Below are 15189 nucleotides of genomic sequence, written 5' to 3'. Positions count from 1 at the left end.
CATTCACTAGATGTAAAAAGTTACTTCTCCAGAGAAAAAAAGGACATGTATTGGTTTCATGCTCAAGTAACATCAGAGTTTCTGTTGTATGTTTTCTAAAATTACGACGTGGCCAACTTAATAATATTATACCTATGTAATTATACCTATGTAATCAGCTAGATTATCTGGGACAGAAATGTAAAATGCTCTGTGTAGAGGAGGTTATTTTATGTTACATGTACGTCAAATAAAGGAAATCCTCCATCATTTACACCAGGGGTGCTCTCACTTCTAAGGAATGAGATCTACTGTTTCATCATGCTATTGCAGCAAGATACAATACACAATATATACATTTATCAAAATAATTCAGTAGTCTTTGTTTAAATGTGATGATTTTTTATACAAATAATATCAATGAAGGCTTGAATCCGAGCTCTGAAATCCGTGCCAGCCCTTGGCACTGGTGCATGCAGAACAATACCAAAACACTTCTCTTTAAAGTATAACAAAGTTTATTGATGCAGTAATATCAATTAATAATCAATACAAAGAAGTTGATAAACTTCCGACTTCCATCTACAAACTAAACAGTAACATGATTAGAAATGGTAACAGATAAGATGTGAATGGGTGGGTGTGTGTGTGTGTGTGTGTGTGTGTGTGTTTATGTGTGTGTTTTATGTGTGTAAGGAGAGAAGGAGTGAACAAAATAGTGGGTGTGGCTCTCTTGGAAAGTACGTCACGCAGGGTTTCCTGCCAGAGAATGTGGGTGCGAATGTGGGCGAAGAGACTGGTTAATGGCGTCTGCCCATTTAACACGTGTCTCTGCTGGTACGATAACTTAGGGATGAAGCTGGGCTCTATCGTCAAGTTATCTGTTCACCAAATGAGTGTGCGGGGATGTTTGTGAGGGGTTGTGTGTGTGCGGTTAGTACAAGAGAGAGAGAACAGAGTGACGGCCGTGGTCTTTGGTTCTTTAATGGACAATCTCAGTGTGTTGGTCTCATCCATGATGGTGGAAATGCACAAATAGCCCAAAATGGTTGAATGACAGCACATAAAATCTAATTTGTAGTGATAGTAAATTACAGTAATACCTTGAGTATTGTTAGCAGCAATGAGCGGACTCGGCAGTCTGTACAAGCAATAACCTTGATACACAAGAATAACACACTAGAATAATCTATCTCTGCCCAGACATAAACCTCTTACTTGAGTCATGTGAGGATGCGGGTGGAATGTGTGTTTGTCCATCGTTTGACTCTGACTCGGTTCCTCGAAGCTTGGGTGATGACGGGAGGCCCCTGTTTTTGGAACAATTTGAACGAACACCATGTCTTGGCAATCTTATTTTTGCTTCTATTCAACAGTAAATTAATAAGACTCAAATCAAATAAACAAATATGGATTTATTTAAAAACGTTTTAACATTGAATGCATATAAAATGGTAACATCCCTTAGCTTGTTTAAAGATGATTGTTTCCTACTGTCTATTTATACATTACTAAGCATGTTAAAATTAAAAAAGCATTTTACACACATTAAATCTACTAATTGCTTATGAATTTATACTAATCACAAAAAACATTTAGCTTTTAAACCTAAGATAACATGTTAAAAAATTATTGAAGCTCTGCAACAAACACAAACATTGAGCATGCATATATCAGGAAATATTAACAATCTATTCTAATATTAACGTGGGTATTCTAACATATATATATATATATATATATATATATATATATATATATATATATATATATATATATATATATATATATATATGAATACAGATATAAACAACGACAATTTTACCAAACAAAGACCACATGAGTGCTAAAAACACATACAATAACAAACTGTTCATTGTGTCATTGAGATCATAAACAATCATGATGTCACTAATATCAAATCCGGCTTATGAATGTTACAACATCAAGTTCATATTGTATCTAATCCAGTACATCATTGTGCTATACAGGGCCGGCCCGTGGCATAGGCGGAATAGGCAAATGCTAAGGGCGCCGCCCACCCCTTGGGGCGCCTGAGCGTCCAAAGGAGTTTTTTTTATTATTATTTTTTATTATTATTATTATTTTTTAACAATACAACTTTAATACTACAGATTAAAAAATAAATATATATATATATAAAGCGATCATCCCACAAAAACATAACTACATTGCTTTCCCGATCCACCCCGGTCCGAGTGACGTATCAATCTCCCCCCGCCCTGCTGCACTTAAAGACATCCATTACCTGTTTGATATTGTGACGGATGGCCGAATTCACAGATAAATTATCATTATGTCAAAAAGACCGAAGCCCTCTGGTGCCCAGGGAAGAAAAAAAAGAAGAGAAGAGGAATAAAAACGGGATAAAGATAGAGGTAATGAATGTGATGTATCTGTTTATCTATGTTGCATTATGCATAAGTTAGCAGTTAGTTCGACGATCGATGCTAGTAACGTTTGCTAATTTGAAATAGCTTATCATGACAGTTAGTTGAACTTGTGCACTATTTTATGGTATTTTTATTTGAATTGGCTAAATTAGTAGGACATTGCTACCATCTAACTGTTACTGGAAAACAAACACTTTCAAAATTAATTTTTTGAAAATGTAACTACTGTATGTATGCTAGAGAAGTGCTCATTATAGTTTTGTGCATGAATACCAGATGTAATTATTCTTGCTGTTTGTGTGTTTAATTGTAGTATTTAGTATTTGATTTGAATTCAACCTCTAATAAATGCATAAAAAGAGCACATATGTGCGTTATAGCTCGCAACCACATCGCAAATCGAGAATCCATAATATCTTTCTTTATATTTAAAACATTTTCAGACCTTTTTTTCCTCATAAAATTGAATTGGTGTTATCTTTTGAACTCTTGGCATGAAAACAAACATGAGGTTTCAAATGATATATAGTTTGTCAATATTACTTTAGGTTTTTATTAAGATATTATTGTTGTTAAATTTGGAGTGCTCCTCAACTTTCCCAACATGTCCAAAGAAGAGTTGGTAGAGCACTGTCAGACCCTGAGCACAGCTTTAAGTCATGATGGACAGCCAGATATTGATGGCAGGGAACTTGTATTGGAAATGCAAAACTTTCCACATCTGCCATCAAAAAACATGACAAACATTGAGCTCCTGACTTTCCTGCACAAGAAGAAGCTGACGGAAATTTACCCCAATATGTGGGTCGCTCTGAGAATCTCTGCCACTCTACCTGTTACCGTCGCTGCTGCTGAAAGGAGCTTCTCTAAGCTCAAACTGATTAAAAACTACCTGAGATCTACAATGGCTCAAGAACGTCTCAGTGGACTTTCAGTCATTAGCATAAATCATGTGGTCTCCCAACAGCTGTCTTATGATGATATCATAGATGACTTTGCTGCTAGAAAGGCAAGGAGAGTAAGGCTGTAGAACATTTGCTACATTTTGCATTCCAGTTTGTGTATAGTTATTTATTTTTTTTGTGTATCTTTTTGTTTCTGTATTTTTTTTTCCCGCAATAATCTTATAATATAAATGTATTTATATTACATATATAATTTAGTTGTGTGTGTGTGTGTGTGTGTGTGTGTGTTTGTTTACAAAATATTTTCAAAATAAAGAAAAACAAGTCAAAGCTGCGCAGTTTGTTTCTGTGTGTGAGTGTATGAACACAATGATCAGTGGTGGAATTGTCTGTGATTCCAGGGGCACCAGGTGAAATCTTGCCTAGGCAGCAAATTGGCCAGGGCCGGCCCTGGTGCTATAGGCTGCAGTGAGGACCTCTTAGAGCTTGTCTGTTCTCTGACTATTGAAGTTTGGCTGTCCTCGATTGGGCATTTCTGGTACTGCGTCTGAGCACTTCACCACTTGACCTAAAATTTGAAACAGAACTGACTTTGGTTTTCTAGTATTTTTATATTTCAGTTGATATTTTTATTATAATTTATTTTTTATAAAAAATAAAAAGTTTGTGCAGTACATTTTCATTACAATAAAATTAGACTTCTAAAGCCTTTTTATTTCACTTTAAAAACTGTTTTCACTTGCACAATAAATTGCAATGGCAGTATTTAAGATATCTTATATCCCTTTACAATTTTACATCAGCAGTGTCTTGACATTATTCAAATTATTTTTTAAGCAATTCATGTAAACACAAGAGGGCTATTTCAAAGTCTGATAAAATTGCCTTACTTCCTGGTGCCAGTTGGTGGCACTTTGACTGTGACCCATAATAGCTGCATAAATGTGATCAGCCCCCATTACCAAACATATAGCTGCATTTATTAAAATCATAAAATGCACTAAGAAGTTATAGAGAACTTCCTGTTTCACATATGGCCCTTCATTTATTGTCACTATGGCAACACCGTTCAATATATCCCAAATGTATTTGCAATTTACCATCTTCAATATCTTTTAGTTTATTGCCAGATACATGAATCCCCTAGGAGGAGTATTAAAAAATTCAGGGCCTGCATTTTTCAAAAGATGCATAATAAATCCAAAATAACCAACTTCCTGTTGGGTGGAGCTAATGAATGTACTATTGAAATTTGTCCGGCTTGATGAGAGCAATAAATGTAGCAAGTTTGGTGACTGTAGAAGAAACTTACCCCATCACTTTTGTCAAAAGGTGGTGCTACAGAGCTCCCCAGCCACACCCATGTGTTAACTTTTGCCCAAGCCTAATGGCCAACAACTCTAATTGTCACTATATATTTCACACACATCAAAGCATGCTAAGCACCTCAAAAGCATGTGAATATGCATAAAAAGTAATCATGATATTCAATGCATATTTAAGATATCAAGAATCCCTAAAGAATTTTAAATCTGCACTGTCTTGACATTATTCTTAAAATATTTGAAACAATTCAGGTAAACATAAGAGGGATATTTCTGTAAAGAAGTGCCACACTTCCTTCTGCCAGTTGGTGGCGCAACAAACATGACTCACAATAGCCACAACAATGTGATCAGCCCACAAGGCCAAACATTTGGATGATGAAAAATTAACATTTTATGTAAATCACACGACGCATGCAGAAGATATGAGACACTTCCTTTATCCCATTTTTTCCTCCACACTTTCAGTGCTTGGGCCATAATAATAAAATCCTTTGAAGAACAATAGGGTCTCCGCACTTTCAGTGCTTGTGCCCTAAAAATTAAGAAAACATATACAACATGGTACCCATCAAGAATACCTATCAAATGCATACACCCCAACCATGCTGACAGGATGAGGAAATTGGCATGACTTCAGGCATCACTGGTCTGGTACCAGCCATGATTCTGGAGTGAGTGTGGTGCACAGGGATTCTTGCTTGAACTCTTGACAAATGTGACAGGAGCATTATAGATCACAAAGATGAATAGGGCAAATGCACAGGAACACATTCTTTGTCAAGCACACATGCAGAGAGAGGTCGGGTGCTGCCACAAGCTCCTGCTGTATGTTCCAGTTCATTTATGCTTGGCCTCTGTTGACCTTTAATACCAATTACAAACACAACATCGTTGATCGATTCTCAATGTCTCTTTTTAACACACTTGGCTGCTGCATTAATAATGGGTGGTGGTGGTAGTGGCTGCACAGGGTGTACAGGTTCTTCCACCACCATTGTGTCTAAGCACTAACTCCAGGTGCTCTGGGATCTGTAAATGCACTGTAATGCTTGGATAGCGCTGCAAATGCATAAATAATCATAAATGTAATCAACCATATTTTCTCTGCTGAATAAAACAAACCAGACCAGTATGAATTTCCATGTTGGTTAATTATGCTAGTTTTCAATGGTTTGGTGCATGTCCAGCATGGACGTCTAGCTGGTTAGTGGTAGGCAGAAGCATATTACACAAAAAAATGGCAAGTAATTTCTCACTGGATTTTACAGTATATATATATATATATATATATATATATATATATATATGTGGAAATGTTATTGTGTTTTATTGATTTTAAACTGTCCCGCCCCTAAACATCACACAAAAATCATTGGTCACTTACATAGTAGTCAGACTTGCATACTGTATAGTCAATCTTCCTCTGTAAGTGGGCGGTTCTATGCCAGAATAAGATACGAAGTGGACAAGACTGCATGGTGAGAGACAAAAGTTTGGCTTTACAAAACTACATGCTGTTGACCTACAAAGCCATATTCTTTTCACCAGGGTTGGTACTTAGGAATAGCATTCGTGATGCTATTCTTACAGGGCAGAATCTAAGGGGGTGTTGGCATGAGAGGTACTGGCATGGGCTTTGCAAACGGGTTGACAAAGTGGTCTAAATTGGTTAGTTTGTGATTCAGATTAAATCATTCGACCAGCTGACTGAATAATTTGGAGCAGATTCTCAGTTAAGGATGACGGGTTTATAAGTTACTCAAGAGAACAAAAATAGCGCTGGATGAAGTGGAATGTTTACTTTCAAACAACTGAAGAAGAAAGTCTTTATTAAACTTAACCTCAGCATATGCAGATATTAAATAACTCTACACTGCAGGTAAAGACATTTCCATACTAAAGAATATCAAAACAGTGTACAAAAAGTATTATGACATTACCCTGTCTTGACATTACATATACAGTAGTAGTGCTATGGTTTTCTTTGTATGTTGTACCTTGGAGTACAATGAAAATATAGTATATATGCTCAAAGTATGATATTATCATCTGATACCACCACCTTGTACCTCTTTTGAGATGTATTTTTATATATAATAAATAAGGATAAAATACAATTACAGCAGATTATTTTAGTAATATGAATTAATGAACAAATCTACTTTTGTCATGTAGCTTGAACTTGGCTTTCTGTAGCAGCTTACAGCTTGTCAGTTTTGGTTAGAAGCTTTGGCCTCTCAGCCTGCATAATAACAATTAACTCCTTTGTCACATCTCAGACAAACTTATAAAGAAGCCTCATCACTGATGGCACTCCTGATTAGCTTCAGTAATCACCAGCACACATCAAAAACCTCCGAGGGGTCCTGGCATTTCCTTTCAGCACCCAACAGAGGACACAGAACAACTAATCTCAACGCACCCTCACCACAACACAGCAGCCATTTTGGATCATTCACCGACCGTAGATTAGTCATTATCAGTGTTGGAATTGAAGAAAACTAACTCTAAAACTAAAAACTTAAAAACACCTTTGTCAATTTAAAAATAAAAACTTTATTACATAAATGTCAAATGACAATTTTTTTTTATAGTTTTAGATTTTAACACACTTTATGTTATTTATATAACAGCCCTAAGAAATAGAAAGACATTTAACAGCCCTAAAACTTAACTTAAACCTTAATTTAGGCTACTGATAAATTAAAACCAGAAACCACTGGGGGAAACAAAATACTTATATAGAGTGCTATGATAAAGTAAAAACTGAACTAAATTGAATGGACAAATTTAAAATAAAATAGAAATTCTAACAAACTATATGACCCCATCATAGATGACTGTGAGGCCTCAACAGTGTAAAAAAGTCTCTGTTACATGTGCAACCTTGGTTCCCTGAGGGGAATGAGATGCTGCGTATGATCGCTATGGGACACCATCTGAGTGTCATGTGGTCTGAAGCCCTTATACAATCACGGAAATTTATTTTCTGAGGATGCTTAAGTGACGGCCCCTAGAGAGCTACGTCATGGGCTCCATAAAGTCAGATTTTCTGCAAAAGGCTTGAGCATATTCCGCTGCTAGAGAGTATGGCCAGCTGAACAGCGTCTCATTCCCCTCAGGAAACCAAGGTTATGCATGTAACTGAGACGGTCCATTTCAGAGAACTCAAGCTGCGTATAATCGCTGTGGAACTAATACATTCACACCATGCGAACTGTTGCTGCCATCTACCTAAGCCCGCATGGAAAGCATGTAGCGGTGCAAAAGTGAGCTAAAGAATCTGAATAAAAAGGAATGATGAATTTACTTCTGTTCCAAAAGAGAGAACCTGGGAAGCAGGAGTCAATCGTTCCTCCACATTATAAAATCTAAAAAATGTATGTGGAGAGGACCACCCTGCCTCCAAGGACACACCTCTCGCTCAAAGCCCATGAGGATGCCATGCCCCACATAGAATGGGCTCGAATACCCAAAGTCAAAGGTAAACTGCGCTCTCCGTAAGCACTGTACTGACAGAGCAGAGCTCTAGCATTTAGAATCGTATCAACCATAACGGGGGATAACCCATCATTCAAAAGAGCGCCCCATTGAGGGGCCAAACCCATAACTTCCACAAGTCTGGCCGGGGGTGCCAAATGCTGCCCCATGCCTGAAACAACATACTTGCTCTGACTGGAATCTCCCAAGTTGCCTTTTCCAGGAGAGAAACCATAGTCGAAATCCATACTTGAGATGGCCAATATGGCACCACTAACAGAAGCGAACCCGAACCTCCCGAATCCTCTGCAGAACTGCGTGCAACAGACTGATTGGTGGAAATGCGTAAAGACTCGCTCTCGGCCACTGATGTGCCAGCGCATTGTTGCCAGGGTCAAGAGGTAAAACCAGAGGTGACAGAGCGACGTCTCGCTCGAAGCGAACAGGTCAACTTTCACTCTGCCAAATCTTCTCCAGATTTGTTCCATAATCTGAGGATGTTACTCCAGGGCATCAGACCCTGTCTGGACAGGAGATCTGCCACCAAGTTCGAGTGGCCAGGAAAATTTACAGCTCATAGAGACAGTACATTGTCCCATGCCCACAGAAGAATGCAACATACCAGCCTCAGCATGGAATGAGAGCACTCCCCTCTCTTGCAATTGATTTGAATTGAATGACATAACCATGCTCTATTGTTTGAAGTACCCAGTTCGAAATGCCCTGCAACTGCTGCGAAGCCACTAGATGGGCATACTGAGGAATTAATGCATGGCTCTTAGATGTAGCGTGACATGTAACCACTAGATGGCACACTCTGCTTACTTTTGGTGACTGCTCAACCAGCGGCAGAATGATGGGGGCCTCCGTGCCTCTATTGCTGTTGCTGGTTGCATGGGATTTAAAAATGTTTCTGCCTTTATTGTATTCAGGCATAAACGATGAGTGCCCTGAAATCAAGTCAAGACAAGTGGTTTTTATTGTCATTCAACCATAAACAGTTAGTACAGTACACAGCAAAATGAGACAACGTTCCTCCAGGACCATGGTGCTACATTAAACAACATAAGACAAACACAGAACCACATGAGACTACACAGACTAAATAACATTTCTACATAAAGTGCACGTGCAAACGTGTGCAAAAAAGTATGGGACAGTACAATAAATTACTAAAAGGAACAGGACAATAGGCACAGTAAGAGACAGTGCCGTGCCGACCAGTACACATTTGTAATGAGTAGTGCAAAAAGATGACACTTTCTAAAAATGCCAAATGTAAACATAACATACTAAAAAATAGTGTTCTATGGACATAGCAGTTATTGAGGTTGCAGCCAGGTATAAGTGACAATGAATTAAAGTAAAACTCTGGACATGTGCAAAAGTTGGATGGTGTACAGGTGTGTGTGTCAGTCCAGTCTCTGAGTATTGAGGAGTCTGATGGCTTTGGGGAAGAAGCTGTTACACAGTCTGGCCATGAGGGCCTGAATGCTTCGGTACCTCTTGCCAGATGGCAGAAGGGTGAAGAGTTTGTGTGAGGGGTGTGTGGGGTCATCCACAATGCTGGTTGATTTGCGGATGCAGCTATTTGTGTAAATGTCTTTGATGGAGGGAAGAGAGACCCCAATGATCTTCTCAGCTTGACCAGGGTGAGGTTCTCCGCAGGTGAACACCAAGGAATTTGGGGCTCTTGACGATCTCCACAGAGGAGCCGTCGATGTTCAGCGGAGAGTGGTCACAACCATATCTTTTGTTTTGTCCACATTCAGATACAGGTTGTTGGCTCTACACCAGTCCGTTAGCCACTGCACCTCCTCTCTATATGCCGACATGTGTTCTTGCTGATGAGACCCACCATGGTCGTGTCATCGGCGAACTTGATGATGTGGTTCGATCTGTGCATTGCTGCACAGTCGTGAGTCAGCAGAATTAACAGCAGTGGACTGAGAACACAGCCCCGGGGGGCCCCAGTGCTCAGTGTGGTGGTGGTGGTGGTGGAGATGATGCTCTTGATCTGGACTGACTGAGGTTGCCCAGTCAGGAAGTCCAGGATCCAGTTGCAGAGGGAGGTGTCCAGGCCCAGTAGGTTCAGCTTTCCAATCAGGTGCTGAGGAATGATTGAGCTGAATGCTGAGCTGAAGTCTATGAACAGCATTCGAACGTATGAGTCCTTTTTATCTAGGTGGGTGAGGGCCAGATGGAGGGTGGTGGCGATGGTGTCATCTGTTGAACGGTTTAGATGATATGCGAACTGCAGTGGCACTTCATGATGATGGGTGTGAGTGCGACGGGATGGTAGTCATTGTGGCAGGACACTGAAGACTTCTTTGGCATGGGGACAATGGTGGTGGCCTTGAAGCACGTTGGAATGACTGCACTGTTCAGAGAGATGTTGAAGATGTCGGTAAGAACATCTGCCAGCTGGTCTGCACATCCTCTGAGCACTCTGCGAGGAATGTTGTCTAGTCCAGCAGCCTTCTGTGGGTTGACTCTATGTAGAGTTTTCCTCACATCAGCCGTGGTAAGACAGAGCACCTGGTCGTTGTGAGCAAGGGTGGTCTTCCTCACCACCACGTCGTTCTGCGCCTCAAACCGAGCGTAGAAGTCTTTCAGCGCATCTTGAAGGGAGGCATCTTTGTCACAGGCAACTGAAGTTGTCCTGTAGTTGGTGATGGCCTAGATGCCCTGCCACATGCGCTGCATGTCGCCGCTGTCCTGGAAGTGACTGTGGATTCTCTGTGCAAGTGCACGCTTTGCCTCTCTGGCAAAGGTTGGGGTGCTGATGGCCCGGGACAGTTTGACCCCTGCTGTTCTTAGGGCTGCCTTGTTGCCTGCTCTGAAGGCGGAGTCTCGGGTCCTCAGCAGCGCACGCACCTCCGCAGTCATCCACGGCTTCTGGTTGGAGCGTGTGGTGATGGTCTTGAAGAAAGTGACATCATCAATGCACTTGCTGATGAAAACATGAAATGCATATCTAAATAAAAATGTACCTGGAATTTTGAAGGGGGAAGAGTGGTTGAACATTGGGGGGAATGTTTATTTGAGAAAACTGGTTCGCCACAACGGCCCCAGCATTTTTTATGGGGGGACAAAGTGTAGTGCTTATGTTCACTGTGTGTTTTGTGTACACAGCTTGATGAACATCAAATTCTGTTATGCATGTCCTGAGACCTTTGTTCATGGAGACAGAGGTTAAATTTGGGATGTGTTTTTTTAATGCGCAAGCTGCGGAGGAAAACTGAATCATATTCTGCTGTCGGGCTTTCGAGGCGTGTACAACGTCAAACTCATCTCGATACTGTCCGAAGGGCAAACAGGAGAGAAACAGTTTGTACAGTCCAATATTGTTCACTGAATGGGGCAAGGACTTTGAAATCTCTTGATGGAGGTCAGAGAAAAAAGGGAGCATCATACGAATCTAGATTCATTATCATTACTAAGAAACGTATTAGCTTACACAGCTTTTGTCAATCCAGATGAAAGTTTGTGAGAGCTCCTTTCTGTGCTTGTAAGTAAGAAAACTTGTATGCAATTATTAGTGAATGAGACTCAATGTGTGTCACAGAGTGAAAGAGGAACATAAATGTATTAAAACAGAACAATGCTAGAGAAATATGAATAAAGATTAAGACAATTAGTAGCAGCAAGAGGAGTGACACATTGTTGCTGCCAAACTGTAAAGACAAACCATAAGTTATAAGTTAACTTGACTGAAAAGAAGAAAAATGAAATATGTTTTTAAACACCAAAACAAAATAAAGAAGCAATTTCAAGAAATGGAATCACAGTACTTTTTTTTCAAAAAATACCCACATTTGCATTTTGTATTATTTACTTAACAAACTCTGATAAAATGTTTCATATATATATATATATATATATATATATATATATATATATATATATATATATATATATATGGGCTGTCGATTTAACATGTTAATTCAGTGCGATTAATTTTATTTATTTTTTGTGTTGAAAGGATATGGCTTATAAGATATTTATATACTGTATATATATTATTCACCAAAATTCAGGACAGCCTGGACAGAATACAGGAGATGCATGGTAAAGCAGGATATTTGCCATGAAATCCCCTGCCATTGGTGGTAAAGTCACACAGCAGCTAATTTGGGCATGTCTTTTCAGCATATATCCCTCTGTGCTTTGGATAAAAAGCTGACTTAGTCAGGTTACAGTGGTAATGTCATTGTCTAGGACAAGATCATTAATTAAAGGCCTGGAATGTGTGTTTGCATGTGTGTGTTTTTTTCTTCATACTAAATACCTGGTGACTAATAACCGCTAAAATTCAACAAGTTACCTATTGTAGGTATTATTTCCATACGATGAAGGAAGGATATGATGCTTTCCCACATTCTCCTCCCCTTAGTAATATCACCTTTCTTCCATCTTCTAACAAGTGAAAAACAAATCGTTGGAAACAATCTCTTGAAGTGGTTGCAATGATCCTTCCACAGCAGTCTGAATACACAATTCAAACACCTCTCTGAGTAACGGTAGCCAGCTGGTACATGTAGTGCAATGTGTGTAAACCTAACTCCCCTGTCCTCAAGAGTAAGACTAGCGACTGACTCTAAGGACTTGTAGTGAATTTGGTTGATGTAAATGTACACGGTACGGATTAAAGTGCCCATGTACCTCCACCAATATATGTAGGAAATTTGGTAGTGTACTGTAAATGTACACGGAATGGATTACAGTGCCGCAATTCTCCACCATTATATGTAGGAACAGTATGTGTGAGCTAGGAATTAAATTAAACTGTCCTTATTCTACATTATTTTGTAAGGAAAATGATAATGGAATTAGTCATGTTCAACAACCATTATAAATTAGATAAATTACAAATAAATGACACCATTAAAATCGTAATACAACGTCTTGTTGTATCTGCTCACAGTTTCTATTGTAAGGAATTAGCTTTAATAAGGGAATTATGATGAATTCACTTATTGGAGTATTATTATTCTCATGGCTTATTGAAAATAATATTACACATAGTAGGTACAGCTTTGAAGTGAAATCTTTTAAAAACAGGGAGATTATTTATCAAAATTTACCACAGTCAATCTATCCTTGAATACAGACAAACTTTAATGCCATTCTAAATATAAAACTAATCTAACAAATACAACATGAAACAGGTTGGTGAGTAGTGACAGTATGTGAAGTATATGATCAATATAGAGAAATGTAACTTTATGGAGTCTGTTGACAATACCTTGAGAACCATTTATCCTTCGAGTCTAAATCTATTTGGAATCAGATTAACCAAAATATTTAACTAAAACACCAGCACTTTGAGCAAAGGTCTTGGAGATGTACTTGTGTGTCTTTGCATTTCCTTGTGTGGTGTTCTTTGTGTTGCTTGGTTCTTTGGCTCTTTGTCTGAAAGTTCATTCCGTTAATGTTTTTGACTCCGTTATGATTGAGGATAGTTATTGTCTGGATGAAGCAAGGCCTTCTGCAAGGAGGACATGCGACTGCCGTTGGGTGTGTGAACCGTAGAGCAGAGGAGTTCAGCAGAAGAGAAGAGAGCAAGAGAAGAGAGTTCTTCCTTGGGTAGGACAATTTTGAACTGAATTTTGCTGCACCCCAAAGTTGTTCTGAGCCAATCAGAAGTCACTTTCCAGAGTCACATGGTTGACTGGTCTGTCACTTTTCAGAGTTGATTTACGATCCTTTGTGGAGGATTTTTACAAACTCTGTTTAATCATGAACTTTTAAATCTTGACAACAGTACAAGAGACATGATATTCGTTGTCATCAATATTCTCTACATAAACAAGTAAGCATTTGCATACTAAATATGACATACTTTCATGAATAATACACATGTAAGTAACAAAAAATTTGAATCCCTGATTACAAATCATTACACATATTTTAAAAGGTACAACAGTCTCTAATCATTAATTTGTCAGTTAGAACAGTGATCACAGGTCATAGTCATTTTCAGAATTATCTAGCAAGGCTAGGTATTGTGTACATTGTGGGTTTTAAATACATGCTGTACATTTTAGAGAGTTAAATCAGCAAAGTACAACGTTCATGGATTCCTTTTTAGCTGCTGTTTGCAGGATAATAATCATGATGTCTTGTGATCTGATAAGTCTAAGTGTAGCAAATTGGTTTATATTGGAGGACAAAACAGAGTGTGTTCTGAGTCATTCTTGGGAATTCCAGGGAGTGTGTTCTCTGTCTTTTATTGCTTGTGACCCCTGCACCCAGGGGCCTCTTTGCAGAGATGGTCTTAATAGCAGTTTAGACGCCATGGTCGATCTCTCTGATCTTTGGAATGTGTTGTTGTGTTCATTTGATGGCTTTGTTCATGGATAATCCTACAGGCTGTAGCCTTTAGCCTCCTCATTAGCGTGGCTGCCTCCCATGCCAGAGACAGGTTCGAATACCACTCGGAGCGGGTCGAGCAGGACCGGTAATAGTGGTGCAGTTACCCGGATGGGAGTGAGGTTTAGGAGGGTGAGTGTAATGGTAGCCAGCTGGTACATGTTTTGCAGTGTGTGTAAACCTCACTCACCTGACCTCAAGAGGTGCACTAGTGACTGAAGCTTGTGGCTGCAGCCTTTAACATTCTTGTTAGCGCACCCGCCACCCATGCCGGAGATGCCTGTTCGAATCCCGTTTGGAGCAGGTCGAGCATGACTGGTTACATCTGCATAGTAGAGCAGAATGTGTCTACCTGGAGAGAGCCATCTATTTTATTCATTGGTAGCTGGTGCTTTTCAAGATTGGGGAAGCACAGGCTATTGTTTTGGTGTCTGCAATGTTGCTTCCAAAAATGATCAACCTACTACTCAAACAGTGAAATTCTTAACGAAAAATGAATTAACAATTAGTAATTAATTAATATATTAATTAATAAACTCAAAATTGTTTTTGCAATAAAATGGGCAAAATATCTGATTATTAAAACTGAAAGGAATCCGCCATATAGCAGATTATATTAATTCACTTGCACGTATCTCCGAGCCACCAATTATTCTGCTCTAAACAGGTGTGCTTTTACATTTTATACATTGTCAATCACATACATCA

General features: G+C 39.1%; 1 protein-coding gene across 1 annotated transcript in view; it reads left to right on the top strand.

The window, feature by feature from the left end:
* Positions 1 to 15189, top strand: part of LOC127651774 (zeta-sarcoglycan-like) — a 337374-nt gene that overhangs the window by 228856 nt on the left and 93329 nt on the right. The gene's annotated exons all lie outside the window — the stretch shown is intronic.

Source organism: Xyrauchen texanus, chromosome 11 (genome assembly GCF_025860055.1).
Source record: "Xyrauchen texanus isolate HMW12.3.18 chromosome 11, RBS_HiC_50CHRs, whole genome shotgun sequence".
NCBI lineage: Eukaryota > Metazoa > Chordata > Actinopteri > Cypriniformes > Catostomidae > Xyrauchen > Xyrauchen texanus.
The sequence above is the reverse complement of the archived record's forward strand: the minus strand, read 5'-3'. Positions and strand labels throughout refer to the sequence as shown.